Raw genomic sequence first — 13,954 nt, 5'->3', positions numbered from 1 at the left:
TTTAAACGTTTCTATGCGATCCCCTCTCATTCCTCTGAACTCCAGTGAATACAAGCCCAGTTGATCCAGTCTTTCTTGATAGGTCAGTCCCGCCATCCCAGGAATCAGTCTGGTGAACCTTCGCTGCACTCCCTCAATAGCGAGAATGTCCTTCCTCAAGTTAGGAGACCAAAACTGTACACAATACTCCAGGTGTGGCCTCACCAAGGTCCTGTACAACTGTAATAACACCTCCCTGCCCCTGTACTCAAATCCCCTCGCAATGAAGGCCAACATGCCATTTGCTTTCTTAACCGCCTGCTGTACCTGCATGCCAACCTTCAATGACTGATGTACCATGACACCCAGGTCTCGTTGCACCTTCCCTTTTCCTAATCTGTCACCATTCAGATAATAGTCTGTCTCTCTGTTTTTACCACCAAAGTGGATAACCTCACATTTATCCACATTATACTTCATCTGCCATGCATTTGCCCACTCACCTAACCTATCCACTCTGCAGCCTCATAGCATCCTCCTCGCAGCTCACACTGCCACCCAACTTAGTGTCATCGCAAATTTGGAGATACTACATTTAATCCCCTCGTCTAAATCATTAATGTACAATGTAAACAGCTGGGACCCCAGCACAGAACCTTGCGGTACCCCACTAGTCACTGCCTGCCATTCTGAAAAGTACCCATTTACTCCTACTCTTTGCTTCCTGTCTGACAACCAGTTCTCAATCCATGTCAGCACACTACCCCCAATCCCATGTGCTTTAACTTTGCACATTAATCTCTTGTGTGGGACCTTGTCGAAAGCCTTCTGCAAGTCCAAATACACCACATCAACTGGTTCTCCCTTGTCCACTCTACTGGAAACATCCTCAAAAAATTCCAGAAGATTTGTCAAGCATGATTTCCCTTTCACAAATCCATGCTGACTTGGACCTATCATGTCACCTCTTTCCAAATGCGCTGCTATGACATCCTTAATAATTGATTCCATTATTTTACCCACTACCGATGTCAGGCTGACCGGTCTATAATTCCATGTTTTCTCTCTCCCTCCTTTTTTAAAAAGTGGGTTACATTGGCTACCCTCCACTCCATAGGAACTGATCCAGAGTCTATGGAATGTTGGAAAATGACTGTCAATGCATCCGCTATTTCCAAGGCCACCTCCTTCAGTACTCTGGGATGCAGACCATCAGGCCCTGGGGATTTATCGGCCTTCAATCCCATCAATTTCCCCAACACAATTTCCCGACTAATAAGGATTTCCCTCAGTTCCTCCTTCTTACTAGACCCTCTGACCCCTTTTATATTCGGAAGGTTGTTTGTGTCCTCCTTAGTGAATACCGAACCAAAGTACTTGTTCAATTGGTCTGCCATTTCTTTGTTTCCTGTTATGACTTCCCCTGATTCTGACTGCAGGGGACCTACATTTATCTTTACTAATTTTTTTCTTTTTACATATCTATAGAAGCTTTTGCAGTCCATTTTATTGTTCCCTGCAAGCTTCCTCTCGGACTCTATTTTCCCTGCCCTAATCAAACCCTTTGTCCTCCTCTGCTAAGTTCTAAATTTCTCCCAGTCCCCAGGTTCGCTGCTATTTCTGGCCAATTTGTATGCCACTTCCTTGGCTTTAATACTATCCCTGATTTCCCTTGATAGCCACGGTTGAGCCACCTTACCTTTTTTATTTTTACGCCAGACAGGGATGATTCCGGAGATGAGGGGGTTACCTTATGATGATAGATTGAGTAGACTGGGTCTTTACTCGTTGGAGTTCAGAAGGATGAGGGGTGATCTTACAGAAACATTTAAAATAATGAAAGGGATAGACAAGATCGAGGCAGAGAGGTTGTTTCCACTGGTCGGGGAGACTAGAACTAGGGGGCACAGCCTCAAAATATGGGGGAGCCAATTTAAAACCGAGTTGAGAAGGAATTTCTTCTCCCAGAGGGTTGTGAATCTGTGGAATTCTCTGCCCAAGGAAGCAGTTGAGGCTAGCTCATTGAATGTATTCAAGTCACAGATAGATAAATTTTTAACCAATAAGGGAATTAAGGGTTATGGGGAGCGGGCGGGTAAGTGGAGCTGAGTCCACGGTCAGATCAGCCATGATCTTGTTGAATGGCGGAGCAGGCTCGAGGGGCTAGATGGCCTACTTCTGTTCCTAATTCTTATGTTCTTATGTTATGTTCTTATGTACAATTGTTGTAGTTCATCCATGCGGTCTCTAAATGTCTGCCATTGCCCATCCACTATCAACCCCTTAAGTATCATTCGCCAATCTATCCTAGCCAATTCACGCCTCATACCTTCAAAGTTACCCTTCTTTACGTTCTGGACCATGGTCTCTGAATTAACTGTTTCATTCTCCATCTTAATGTAGAATTCCACCATATTATGGTCACTCTTCCCCAAGGGGCCTCGCACAACGAGATTGCTAATTAATCCTCTCTCATTACACAACACCCAGTCTAAGATGGCCTCTCCCCTAGTTGGTTCCTCGACATATTGGTCTAGAAAACCATCCCTTATGCACTCCAGGAAATCCTCCTCCACCATATTGTTTCCAGTTTGGTTAGCCCAATCTATATGCATATTAAAGTCACCCATGATAACTGCTGCACCTTTATTGCATGCACCCCTAATTTCCTGTTTGATGCCCTCCCCAATATCACTACTACTGTTTGGAGGTCTGTACACAACTTCCACTACCATTTTCTGCCCTTTGGTATTCCGTAGCCCCGCCCATACCGATTCCACATCATCCAAGCTAATGTCTTTCCTTACAATTGCATTAATTTCCTCTTTAACCAGCAACGCCACACCGCCTCCTTTTCCTTTATGTCTATCCTTCCTAAATGTTGAATACCCTTGGATGTTGAGTTCCCAGCCTTGGTCACCGTGGAGCCATGTCTCCGTGATGCCAACCACATTGTATCCGTTAACTGCTATCTGCACAGTTAATTCGTCCACCTTATTCCGAATACTCCTCGCATTGAGGCATAGAGCCTTCAGACTTGACATTTTAACACACTTTGACCCTTTAGAATTTTGCTGCAAAGTGGCCCTTTTTGTTTTTTGCCTTGGGTTTCTCTGCCCTCCACTTTTACTCATCTCCTTTCTGTCTTTTGCTTCTGTCTCCATTTTGTTTCCCTCTGTCTCCCTGCATTGGTTCCCATCCCCCTGCCATATTAGTTTAACTCCTCCCCAACAGCACTAGCAAACACTCCCCCTAGGACATTGGTTCCGGTCCTGCCTAGGTGCAGACCGTCCGGTTTGTACTGGTCCCACCTCCCCCAGAACCGGTTCCAATGCCCCAGGAATTTGAATCCCTCCCTGACGCACCACTGCTCAAGCCACGTATTCATCTGAGCTATCCTGCCATTATTTGGGGCTGCTCTTAGCAGTCAGCTGTAGAATCGCATTAGCAAGAGCTCACCAGGCCGCTCTCTGTCAATGAACAGTCTTGGATATAAAAGGATTCAAGCAAACAGAAATGGAGAGAAGAAAGAAAATAACTTATCAGAGGGGAATGAAGAAAACAATGCTTTGCTACTAAAAGATGCATTGTTTCAAACCCATAGTTTGTTTAAACACTGAGTGCTGATGGTATCATATGGGGAATTGGCTAAGATTTGGTTAGTCAAATAGCATGGAGGAGTTGTTCAATTTACATGGAACTTAACTCAAGGTCTGTCTGAAGTATCAGTTGTCTAATGTGTATCTAGCAAGCAGGAGGTCGACAGTGACTATTTTTTCAATGTATTCTGTTGATAACCAGAGATGTGTGCTTAACCTAATAATGTATAAAGAGTGATAAGTATATTTCCAAAGTCCCCAATTTATAAACAGATATGTATAAAAATACTATATTCAGGTTACAGTGTTGTCTCTCTCCTTGTAATCCTGTAATATAGATACTGCTCACTATAACAATCTAAAGTAGAATTCCATTTTTTGACATTATTAATGTATCTTATAAATCAAAATGGCACTTCTGACCAATTTCCAACATGTGTATAAAGCAGCACAGCAATGTGCTTAGAAATTATGCATTACGGCAAGGAATGCAACAAATATTCAGATTTATGAATTTTGTTATTAAGTCTGTGGCTATATTGTCTCTTTTACATTGATGTGCAATATTGTTTTATATCAACACAAAAGTGGAAACATATTTACAAAATTATACACTCAGCAGCATGAGAGTAACTGAAGGGGCTCTTGGATCACTGTGGGCTGAATGCGGAGCTTAACTCCAGTGCAGAGTAAAGCCAGGTTTAAGAAGTGGTCATTCTGGCTACTTTATAAATTTACTGCAGTCTTTTTCATGTTATGAGAAAACAGGCCCTCTTGTCAGCTCTTTCCTAACATCTAAAAATGCTTCAAATAGTTTTTGTAGCAAAGCCTAGTTTGCTTTGTTCCCCTCTGATATGTTATTTTTTGATAAGTAAGCAGCATGTGCAGAACTTTGTCCCGGTGAACAGACTCATTTGAAACCAGGTGCAGCCTTTGCTAGCTGAGCTGCATATTAAGCTACAGGTTTCAGACTAAGAAGCACATAGACGTGATTAAAGCACGAAAGAAGGGCATCTCATCTTTTATAAATACTATATACAGAATACAGAAAAGACAATTCCACAGATTCACAACCCTATGGGAGAAGAAATTCCTTCTCAACTTAGTTTTAAATTGGCTCCCCCTAGTTCTAGTCTCCCTGACCAGTGGAAACAACCTCTCTGCCTCTATCTTGTCTATCCCTTTCATTATTTTAAACGTTTCTATAAGATCACCCCTCATCCTTCTGAACTCCAACAAGTAAAGACCCAGTCTACTCAATCTATCATCATAAGGTAACCCCCTCATCTCCGGAATCAGCCTAGTGAATCGTCTCTGTACCCCTCCAAAGCTAGTATATCCTTCCTTAAGTAAGGTAACCAAAACTGCACGCAGTACTCCAGGTGCAGCCTCACCAATACCCTATACAGTTGCAGCAGGACCTCCCTGCTTTTGTACTCCATCCCTCTCGCAATGAAGGCCAACATTCCATTCGCCTTCCTGATTACCTGCTGCACCTGCAAACTAACTTTGTGGGATTCCTGTTAGTATAGGGGCCGGACAATCCACGACAACATTCATCTGGTCCGTGACCTCATCCATTGTTCCCAGGAGGCTGGTCTGTCGGTCGCCTTCCTATCCCTCGACCAAGAGAAGGCGTTCGACAGGGTGGATCACGACTATCTGCTCGGAACTCTGCGCGCTTTCGGGTTCGGGACGCATTTCGTCGCCCGGATCCGACTTTTGTACGCCGCCGCGGAGTGTCTGATTAAGGTTAACGGGTCCTTGACGGCGCCCCTTCGCTTTAGGAGAGGGGTGCGCCAGGGATGCCCCATGTCCGGCCAGTTATACGCCGTTTGCGTGGAGCCTTTCCTGCGCCTCTTGCGGACGAGGTTGACGGGACTGGCTCTGCAAGGGCCGGGCGTGGAGGTCGTCCTCTCGGCTTACGCCGATGACGTGCTCCTCGCGGTAGAGGACCCCGCTGACCTGCGGAGGATGCGTGAGTGCCAGAAGATTTACTCGGCCGCGTCCTCCGCCAGGATCAACTGGGAGAAATGTTCCGGACTCCTGGTGGGTCAGTGGCGGGTGGACTCCCTGCCGGAGGAGCTCAGGCCTTTTGCCTGGAGCACGACCCATCTCCTCTATCTGGGAGTCTACCTTAGCCCCGACGAGGGAGCCTGGCCGGCGAACTGGCAGGAGCTGGAGGCCAAGGTCGGCGCTCGCCTAGGGCGCTGGACAGGACTGCTCCGAGTGCTGTCCTACAGGGGTCGAGCGCTAGTCATAAACCAGCTGGTGGCCGCAATGTTGTGGTACCGGCTGGTCACTTTGACCCCTCCCCCTGCGTTTGTCGCCAAGATACAGAAGAAGCTGGTGGACTTCTTCTGGAACAACAGGAAGCACTGGGTCTCTGCTGCGGTCTTGAGTCTCCCGCTTGAGGAGGGCGGTCAGTCGTTGGTGTGCGTCAGCGCCCAGCTCGCGACTTTCCATCTTCAGAACCTGCAGAGATACCTTTACGTCGAGCCCCCTCCTAGGTGGTGTGCTCTGGCGACGTATTTCTTCCGCCAGCAGCGCGACCTCAATTACGACACGCAGCTCCTGTTTGTGAACTTGGGGGGTGTCAGGACCGCCCTCCGGGAGCTGCCTGTCTTTTACAAGGAACTCATCAGGATCTGGAACAAAGTCTCCACCAAGCGCAGCTCTCCGCCGGCTGGAGTGGCGGCCGTCCTGCAGGAGCCGCTGCTCGGGAATCCGTACCTCCACGACCGAGGTTTTATGTGGCGGTCAGAAGAGAGGGCTGTGGCTGGTGAGGTGACCAGGGTCAGGGACCTGCTCGATGGCGGAGGAGCGGGCTGGATGGCGCCAGACAAGCTGGCGCGGCGCCTAAATTCTGCCAACGTCCGCCACGCGGCCGATGCCATCGAGTCGCTAAAAACAGCTTTGGGCCCTGACTCCGTTAGGTGCATCGAGGAGGCTCAAGCACGTGGGGAGATCCCGTCCGAACTGACCCCCGTCCGGGCGGAATTCCTCATCGGCGCCAAACCCCGGAACCTCCCTCGGGGGCCGGCGCCTCACAACTTGAGCCGCCTCGGGGAAATCTCCTCCGTGCCTTTCAGTTCCGCGCGGAGGGGTTTCTTGTACGGGCTGCTCCTGCACACTCTCAACTTTGCCATCCTCGCCTGCCGTCCGGACACGCCATGGCGTACCATCTTGTCGTCCGGAGGAGGCGGGGGTCCCCGATGAAGGGCACTCTACGCAGGGGTCCTCCCACTATTCGTCGGGGACTTGGCCTGGAGGGTGGTGCACGGAGCAGTGCCGTGCAACAAATTTTTAAGCCGGTTCACGGACTCCCAGGCTGCCTGCAATTTCTGCGGTCTGGAGGAGTCCGTGTTCCATGTTTTTATTGAGTGCACGAGGTTGCAGCCCCTGTTTCATTATTTGAAGGGGCTGCTCCTGAAATTCTGGCTGCACTTCAGTCCCACTCTCCTGATCTTTGGGCACCCTGTGCGGAGGGGAGCGGGTAGGTCCGAAGGCCTCCTCGTAGGACTGCTCCTGGGCACGGCCAAGGGTGCCATCAGCCGGTCCAGGCAGCGGGCAGTCGAGGGGGTCGTTCAACCTGACTGCCTGCCTCTCTTCCGCTCTTACATCCGGTCCAGGGTGTCCTTGGAGATGGAGCACGCGGTGTCCACCGGTACGCTCGCGGCCTTCCGCGAGAGGTGGGCACCGGAGGGACTGGAGTGCATCATCACGCCCGACAACCAAATTTTAATTTGATTTTACGTTTTAAAGTTTAATTTGTTTTAATTGCCGGTGCTTTTAGTGTCCCCTTCCCTTTTATAGGGGGCACTGGGAAAATTGTGATTTTCGTGCCCAAAAAAAAAGAAAGAAAAACACAAAAAAAAAAAAAAAAGGAAAAAAAGGGCCTTGTAAATGTCTGGTGTGTCACCCAGGTCGGGTGGCACAGTTTAATGTTTTATGTTTTGTAGGTAGACTCTAAAAGAGTTTCCTGTTAGTGTAGTGGGGAGACCGGGATTCAATTCCCTGACGGGGAGGCAGTTGTTTCAAAATGCAGATTTTATATCTGTTTCTTGGTGGAGATTTATATTAAAAAGTTCCAGAGCAATATCGAACTGTAAAAATACAGATAGAGGAGATTGCCTCGTCCAGATTTTTCTCTAAAAGAGTTTCATGCACAAGGATGGCTCCCCCTTTTTCTACTCGCTGGAAAAAAGGCAGAGTGTCCGTAAGCAGCTCTTGACGCTGCTGGCCGACGACGGCTCCCTCGTCTCGGATCCGGAGGGCGTCAACAACAGGGCCCGTGAATATTACGGGGCTCTGTTCTCTCCGGATCCGTCCAGCGAGGAAGCGCGCAGAGTTTTGTGGGAGGACCTGCCGAAAGTCAGCCCGGAGGGCGGTGAAAATTTGGAAGCTCCGCTAAGCCTGGCGGAGCTGACCGGTGCCCTCGACCGGCTCTCGAGGGGAAAAACCCCGTGGCTGGACGGGCTGACCGTGGAGTTCCACAGGGCGTTCTGGGACGTCCTGGGGAGTGACTACGCGCGGGTCCTGGGGGAAAGTCTGGCGGCCGGGGAGATGCCCCTCTCTTGGCGCAGGGCAGTCATCATCCTGCTGCCTAAGAAGGGCGATCTCCGCCTCCTTAAGAACTGGCGCCCGGTCTCCCTCCTCAGCACGGACTACAAAATCTTCGCCAGGGCGATGTCTGCTCGCCTTGGTGCCGTGCTGGACCACATGATCCACCCCGACCAGTCCTACACGGTCCCGGGCCGGACAATCCACGACAACATCCATCTGGTCCGGGACCTCATCCGTCATTCCCAGGAGGCTGGTCTGTCGGTCGCCTTCCTATTTCTCGACCAAGAGAAGGCGTTCGACAGGGTGGATCACGACTATCTGCTCGGAACTCTGCGCGCTTTCGGGTTCGGGACGCATTTCGTCGCCCGGATCCGACTTTTGTACACCGCCGCGGAGTGTCTGATTAAGGTTAACGGGTCCTTGACGGCGCCCCTTCGCTTTAGGAGAGGGGTGCGCCAGGGATGCCCCATGTCCGGCCAGTTATATGCTATCTGCGTGGAGCCTTTCCTGCGCCTCCTGCGGACGAGGTTGACGGGACTGGCTCTGCAAGGGCCGGGCGTGGAGGTCGTCCTCTCGGCTTACGCCGATGACGTGCTCCTCGCGGTAGAGGATCCCGCTGACCTGTGGAGGATGCGTGAGTGCCAGGTGATTTTCTCGGCCGCGTCCTCCGCCAGGATCAACTGGGAGAAATGTTCCGGACTCCTGGTGGGTCAGTGGCGGGTGGACTCCCTGCCGGAGGAGCTCAGGCCTTTTGCCTGGAGCACGACCCATCTCCTCTATCTGGGAGTCTACCTTAGCCCCGACGAGGGAGCCTGGCCGGCGAACTGGCAGGAGCTGGAGGCCAAGGTCGCCGCTCGCCTAGGGCGCTGGACAGGACTGCTCCGAGTGCTGTCCTACAGGGGTCGAGCGCTAGTCATAAACCAGCTGGTGGCCGCAATGTTGTGGTACCGGCTGGTCACTTTGACCCCTCCCCCTGCGTTTGTCGCCAAGATACAGAAGAAGCTGGTGGACCTCTTCTGGAACAACAGGAAGCACTGGGTCTCTGCCGCGGTCTTGAGTCTCCCGCTTGAGGAGGACGGTCAGTCATTGGTGTGCGTCAGCGCCCAGCTCGCGACTTTCCATCTTCAGACCCTGCAGAGATACCTTTACGTCGAGCCCCCTCCTAGGTGGTGTGCTCTGGCGACGTATTTCTTCCGCCAGCAGCGCGACCTCAATTACGACACGCAGCTCCTGTTTGTGAACTTGGGCGGTGTCAGGACCGCCCTCCAGGAGCTGCCTGTCTTTTACAAGGAACTCATCAGGGTCTGGAACAAAGTCTCCACCAAGCGCAGCTCTCCGCCGGCTGGAGTGGCGGCTATCTTGCAGGAGCCGCTGCTCGGGAATCCGTACCTCCACGACCGAGGTTTTATGTGGCGGTCGGAAGAGAGGGCTGTGGCTGGTGAGGTGACCAGGGTCAGGGACCTGCTCGATGGCGGAGGAGCGGGCTGGATGGTGCCAGGCATGCTGGCGCGGCGCCTAAATTCAGCCAATGTCCGCCGCGCGGTCAAAGCCATCGAGTCGCTAAAAACAGCTTTGGGCCCTGACTCTGTTAGGTGCATCGAGGAGGCTCAAGCACGTGGGGAGATCCCGTCCGAACTGACCCCCGTCCGGACGGAATTCCTCATCGGCGCCAAACCCCGGAACCTCCCTCGGGGGCCGGCGCCTCACAACTTGAGCCGCCTCGGGGAAATCCCCTCCGTGCCTTTCAGTTCCGCGCGGAGGGGTTTCCTGTACGGGCTGCTCCTGCACACTCTCAACTTTGCCATCCTCGCTGGCCGTCCGGACACGCCATGGCGTACCATCTTGCCGTCCGGAGGAGGCGGACGTCCCCGATGGAGGGCACTCTATGCGGGAGTCCTCCCACTATTCATCGGGGACTTGGCCTGGAGGGTGGTGCACGGAGCAGTGCCGTGCAACAAATTTTTAAGCCGGTTAACGGACTCCCAGGCCGCCTGCAATTTCTGCGGTCTGGAGGAGTCCGTGTTCCATGTTTTTATTGAGTGCACGAGGTTGCAGCCCCTGTTTTATTAAAGGGGCTGCTCCTGAAATTCTGGCTGCACTTCAGTCCCACTCTCCTGATCTTTGGGCACCCTGTGCGGAGGGGAGCGGGTAGGTCCGAGGGCCTCCTCGTAGGACTGCTCCTGGGCACGGCCAAGGGTGCCATCAGCCGGTCCAGGCAGCGGGCGGTCGAGGGGGTCGTTCAACCTGACTGCCTGCCTCTCTTACATCCGGTCCAGGGTGTCCTTGGAGATGGAGCACGCGGTGTCCACCGGTACGCTCGCGGCCTTCCGCGAGAGGTGGGCACCGAAGGGACTGGAGTGCATCATCACGCCCGGCAACCAAATTTTAATTTGATTTTACGTTTTAAAGTTTCATTTGTTTTAATTGCTGGTGCTTTTAGTGTCCCCTTCCCCTTTTATAGGGGGCACTGGAAGGAAAAAAAATGTGATATTAGTGCCCAAAAAAAAAGAAAAACACAAAAAAAAAGAAACAAAAGGGCCTTGTAAATGTCTGGTGTGTCATCCAGGTCAGGGGGCACGGATTAATGTTTATTTTTTTTCAGGTAAACTCCAAAAGAGTTTCATGCACAAGGACCCCCAGGTCCCTCTGCACCGCAGCGTGTTGTAATTGCTCCCCATACAAATAATATTCCCTTTTCCTGTTTTTTTTCCCAAGGTGGATGACCTCACACTTTCCGACATTGTATTCCATCTGCCAAACATTAGCCCATTCGCTTAACCTATCTAAATCTCTTTGCAGCCTCTATGTATCCTCTACACAACCCGCTTTCCCACTAATCTTTGTGTCATCTGAAAATTTTGTTACACTACACTCTGTCCCCTCTTCCAGGTCATCTACGTATATTGTAAACAGTTGTGGTCCCAGCATCGATCCCTGTGGCACACCACTAACCACCGATTTCCAACCCGAAAAGGACCCATTTATCCCGACTCTCTGCTTTCTGTTAGCCAGCCAATTCTCTATCCATGCTAATACATTTCCTCTGACTCCGCGTACCTTTATCTTCTGCAGTAACCTTTTGTGTGGCACCTTATCGAATGCCTTTTGAAAATCTAAATACACCACATCCATCGGTACACCTCTATCCACCATGCTCGTTATATCCTCAAAGAATTCCAGTAAATTAGTTAAACATGATTTCTCCTTCATGAATCCATGCTGCGTCTGCTTGATTGCACTATTCCTATCTAGATGTCCCGCTATTTCTTCCTATCTAGATGTCCCGCTATTTCTTCCTTAATGAGTTACATCTTCAAATCAGTTACATCTTCAAAAAAACCTTAAGTCTGTCAAATACAACTTCCCCTTCACAGATTTATTATGGTTGTTTTTGATTATCATATGCATCTCTATTTTCAAATACAACTTTCCTTTCACAGATTTAGCCTGGTTGTCTTTGATTGTACCACGCATCTCTAAATACTCACTAATTGTTTTACAATATTAACGTGCCAAATCAAAATCTTCTTAGTAAAACTGAAGAACCAAAAACTATTCAATATAATCAATCCTTAAACATTAAATAATAAAGTATATTTGACATGTTGTATAACCCGATGTTAAAAATCACAAAATGATGTTTGCCATCATATTCTTTGTTCTATGCCGTTCAGATTTAGTTTTTGGAGCTGTGAAAAATACACTCTCTGCAATGTTATGAAAAAAGTTTATTATTAAAATGCATTGTAAATGAATGTATAATTATGTGGGAGTGAGCGAAGGCTGTAAGCCTGAGTAATTATGTGGGAGTGGATTGAAGGTTATAAACCAATCTTAGAGTTGAGGTTAAAATATATACAGTACAGATGTTGGATAATATATTTGAAATAAAACCAGAAAACGTTGGAAACACACAGCAGATCTGTCTACACCTAAAAAAAAATAAGATGTTAACGTTGAGAGGAATGATCCCCGTGTAAAACATGAAAGTCAGACCTTGTTTTTCTAATTAGTTTAAAAAAAAATCAGGATTCAAATAATGGTCACAAACAATTCAATATTCCACCTTCCATTTAATGGCATCGTGCGAACCACTCGACTGAATGGCAGCCTTGCAACTCGTTCAACCCTTTTTATCTGCTTACGAGACGGTAAAAGACCTCAAATAAGAAACAAACCTTTCATTCTCGCCAGTCGTCGGGTTGCTAAGCTACAGGTGCTTAGCGGCAAACACTTGAGCGGCAGCATGATGCTCGGTTCTCGTCCGATAGGTGGCGCTGTGACCGGAGTTCCTCCAGCCAGACAGCCCATTGGCGGCGGCTCTTGGCCAATCGGAGTGGGGGAGGCCGGGGTTCTCAGCAAGGGAGTTTCCGATTAGTCGGATCGTGTGAGGCGGGCCGTCCAATGACGTAGCGGCTTGGACGTCGGTGGGTGTGTGTGTTTGGGAGGAGAGCGAGCGCTGGGGGGGGGTGGGGGGAGGGGAATGTGTGGGGCGGGGGGAAGAGAGAGAGAGAGCGGAGATAATCCGGGCCCGGTTGTGGTGAGAGGAGTTAGTTTGTCTCGGGATTAATAAAGCTGGAGGAGGGGAGCCTGGCTGGGAGGCCGAGGGAGCGTCGGTGGATCCGGGAGCTGAGCGAGCCTACCGGCACTACCACCAGCAGCGGTCGGAGGTTGGAGGTCTCCAGCCGGATTTAAACCCCACAAACTTGGCTGCGAGGAGCGGCCAGTCGGCGGGACTGGCGGCGAGAAAGTTCAGGTAACAGCGGCCTCGCTGGGTGGTGGAGAGGCAGGCCGGCCATTGCCCCGCTGGCGGACATCTCCCGCTCCCCATTGCACCCTGTGTGTGTGTGTGTGTGGTATTTTATAATTGTTTGTGGTGCCCGGGGAGGGAAGGCGGGCAGGCCATACGCCTCCTCTCCCCTCTATCCTCTCCCAAACTGCTACTTCAAAGGGGAACGAGAGCTCGGTGCCGTCAGCCTCTCCGGGTGCAAGCACTTTTGTTTGTTTGTATATATATTTATAAAAGGTGAAAAGGGAAGAAAATAAAAAGTCGTCAGTTTATTGAGAGAATGAAATATGCAACTGGTCGCTGACATGTCTTCTCAACCCCCCCCCCCCCTCCAAACACAATATATATATTATATTCTGTGGCAGGTAGGCTGCAACAGGGGTGCAAACTCAGTAATAAGCATTAGTCATCTCACATTTTCTGCATTTTTTTCACGGTGAGTTATGTCGGTATGGGCGTTTTTTTATGGCGTCCTCTATCCTCCCCTCATCTTCTCCCCCCCCCCCCCCCACCTCTTCAAAGAGATGGTATCTGTTTTTGTCTCCCTCTACACAGTTTACTCTCAGTATTTCCTTCTTGGGCACATTACTGATGTTTTATTCATAGAATCACTGGAAAATTCAGCAGATGAGATCATATAATTGATTTAGTGATCTGTTTTAGAATTAAGAACAATTATGGTGACATTCCTATGGATTTGTCTTGCCTTTTAGATACTTGGGATTTGTTCACGTTTATGGGTTATAAATGGTCTATAGATCCTGCAGGTTATAAATAGCACTATGCTTGTGCCAGCACTTAGTGTTTGTGCATGGGCTTTGAGGGGTACAGTAGCATAGTGGTTATGTTACTGGACTAGTAATCCAGAGGTCTGGACGAGTAATCCAGAGGTCTGGACTAATCTGGAGATGTGGGTTCAAATCCCCCATGGCAGCTGGGGGAATTTAAATTCCGTCAATTAAATAAATCTGGAATTAAAAAGCATCAGTGAAACTACAGATTATTGGAAAAACCCAACTGG

At 49.8% G+C, this 13,954-nt stretch overlaps 1 protein-coding gene and 1 long non-coding RNA gene across 3 annotated transcripts in view; one reads left to right on the top strand and one right to left on the bottom strand.

Moving 5' to 3' along the window:
* Positions 1-12,412, bottom strand: part of LOC139262361 (uncharacterized) — a 36,085-nt gene extending 23,673 nt beyond the window's left edge. Inside the window, exon 1 of the long non-coding RNA XR_011592954.1 lies at positions 12,323-12,412. This is a non-coding gene — a long non-coding RNA (uncharacterized lncRNA). The remainder of the gene's footprint in view (positions 1-12,322) is intronic.
* A 225-nt stretch (positions 12,413-12,637) lies between these two features.
* Positions 12,638-13,954, top strand: part of btbd7 (BTB (POZ) domain containing 7) — a 52,256-nt gene continuing 50,939 nt past the window's right edge. For both annotated transcript variants that reach the window (XM_070879513.1, XM_070879514.1), the window contains exon 1: positions 12,638-12,900. The gene's annotated coding sequence lies outside the window, so the exon portion shown is untranslated. The remainder of the gene's footprint in view (positions 12,901-13,954) is intronic.

Source organism: Pristiophorus japonicus, chromosome 4, assembly GCF_044704955.1.
Source record: "Pristiophorus japonicus isolate sPriJap1 chromosome 4, sPriJap1.hap1, whole genome shotgun sequence".
NCBI classification, from domain to species: domain Eukaryota; kingdom Metazoa; phylum Chordata; class Chondrichthyes; family Pristiophoridae; genus Pristiophorus; species Pristiophorus japonicus.
This window is presented reverse-complemented; position numbering and strand designations above follow the sequence as displayed.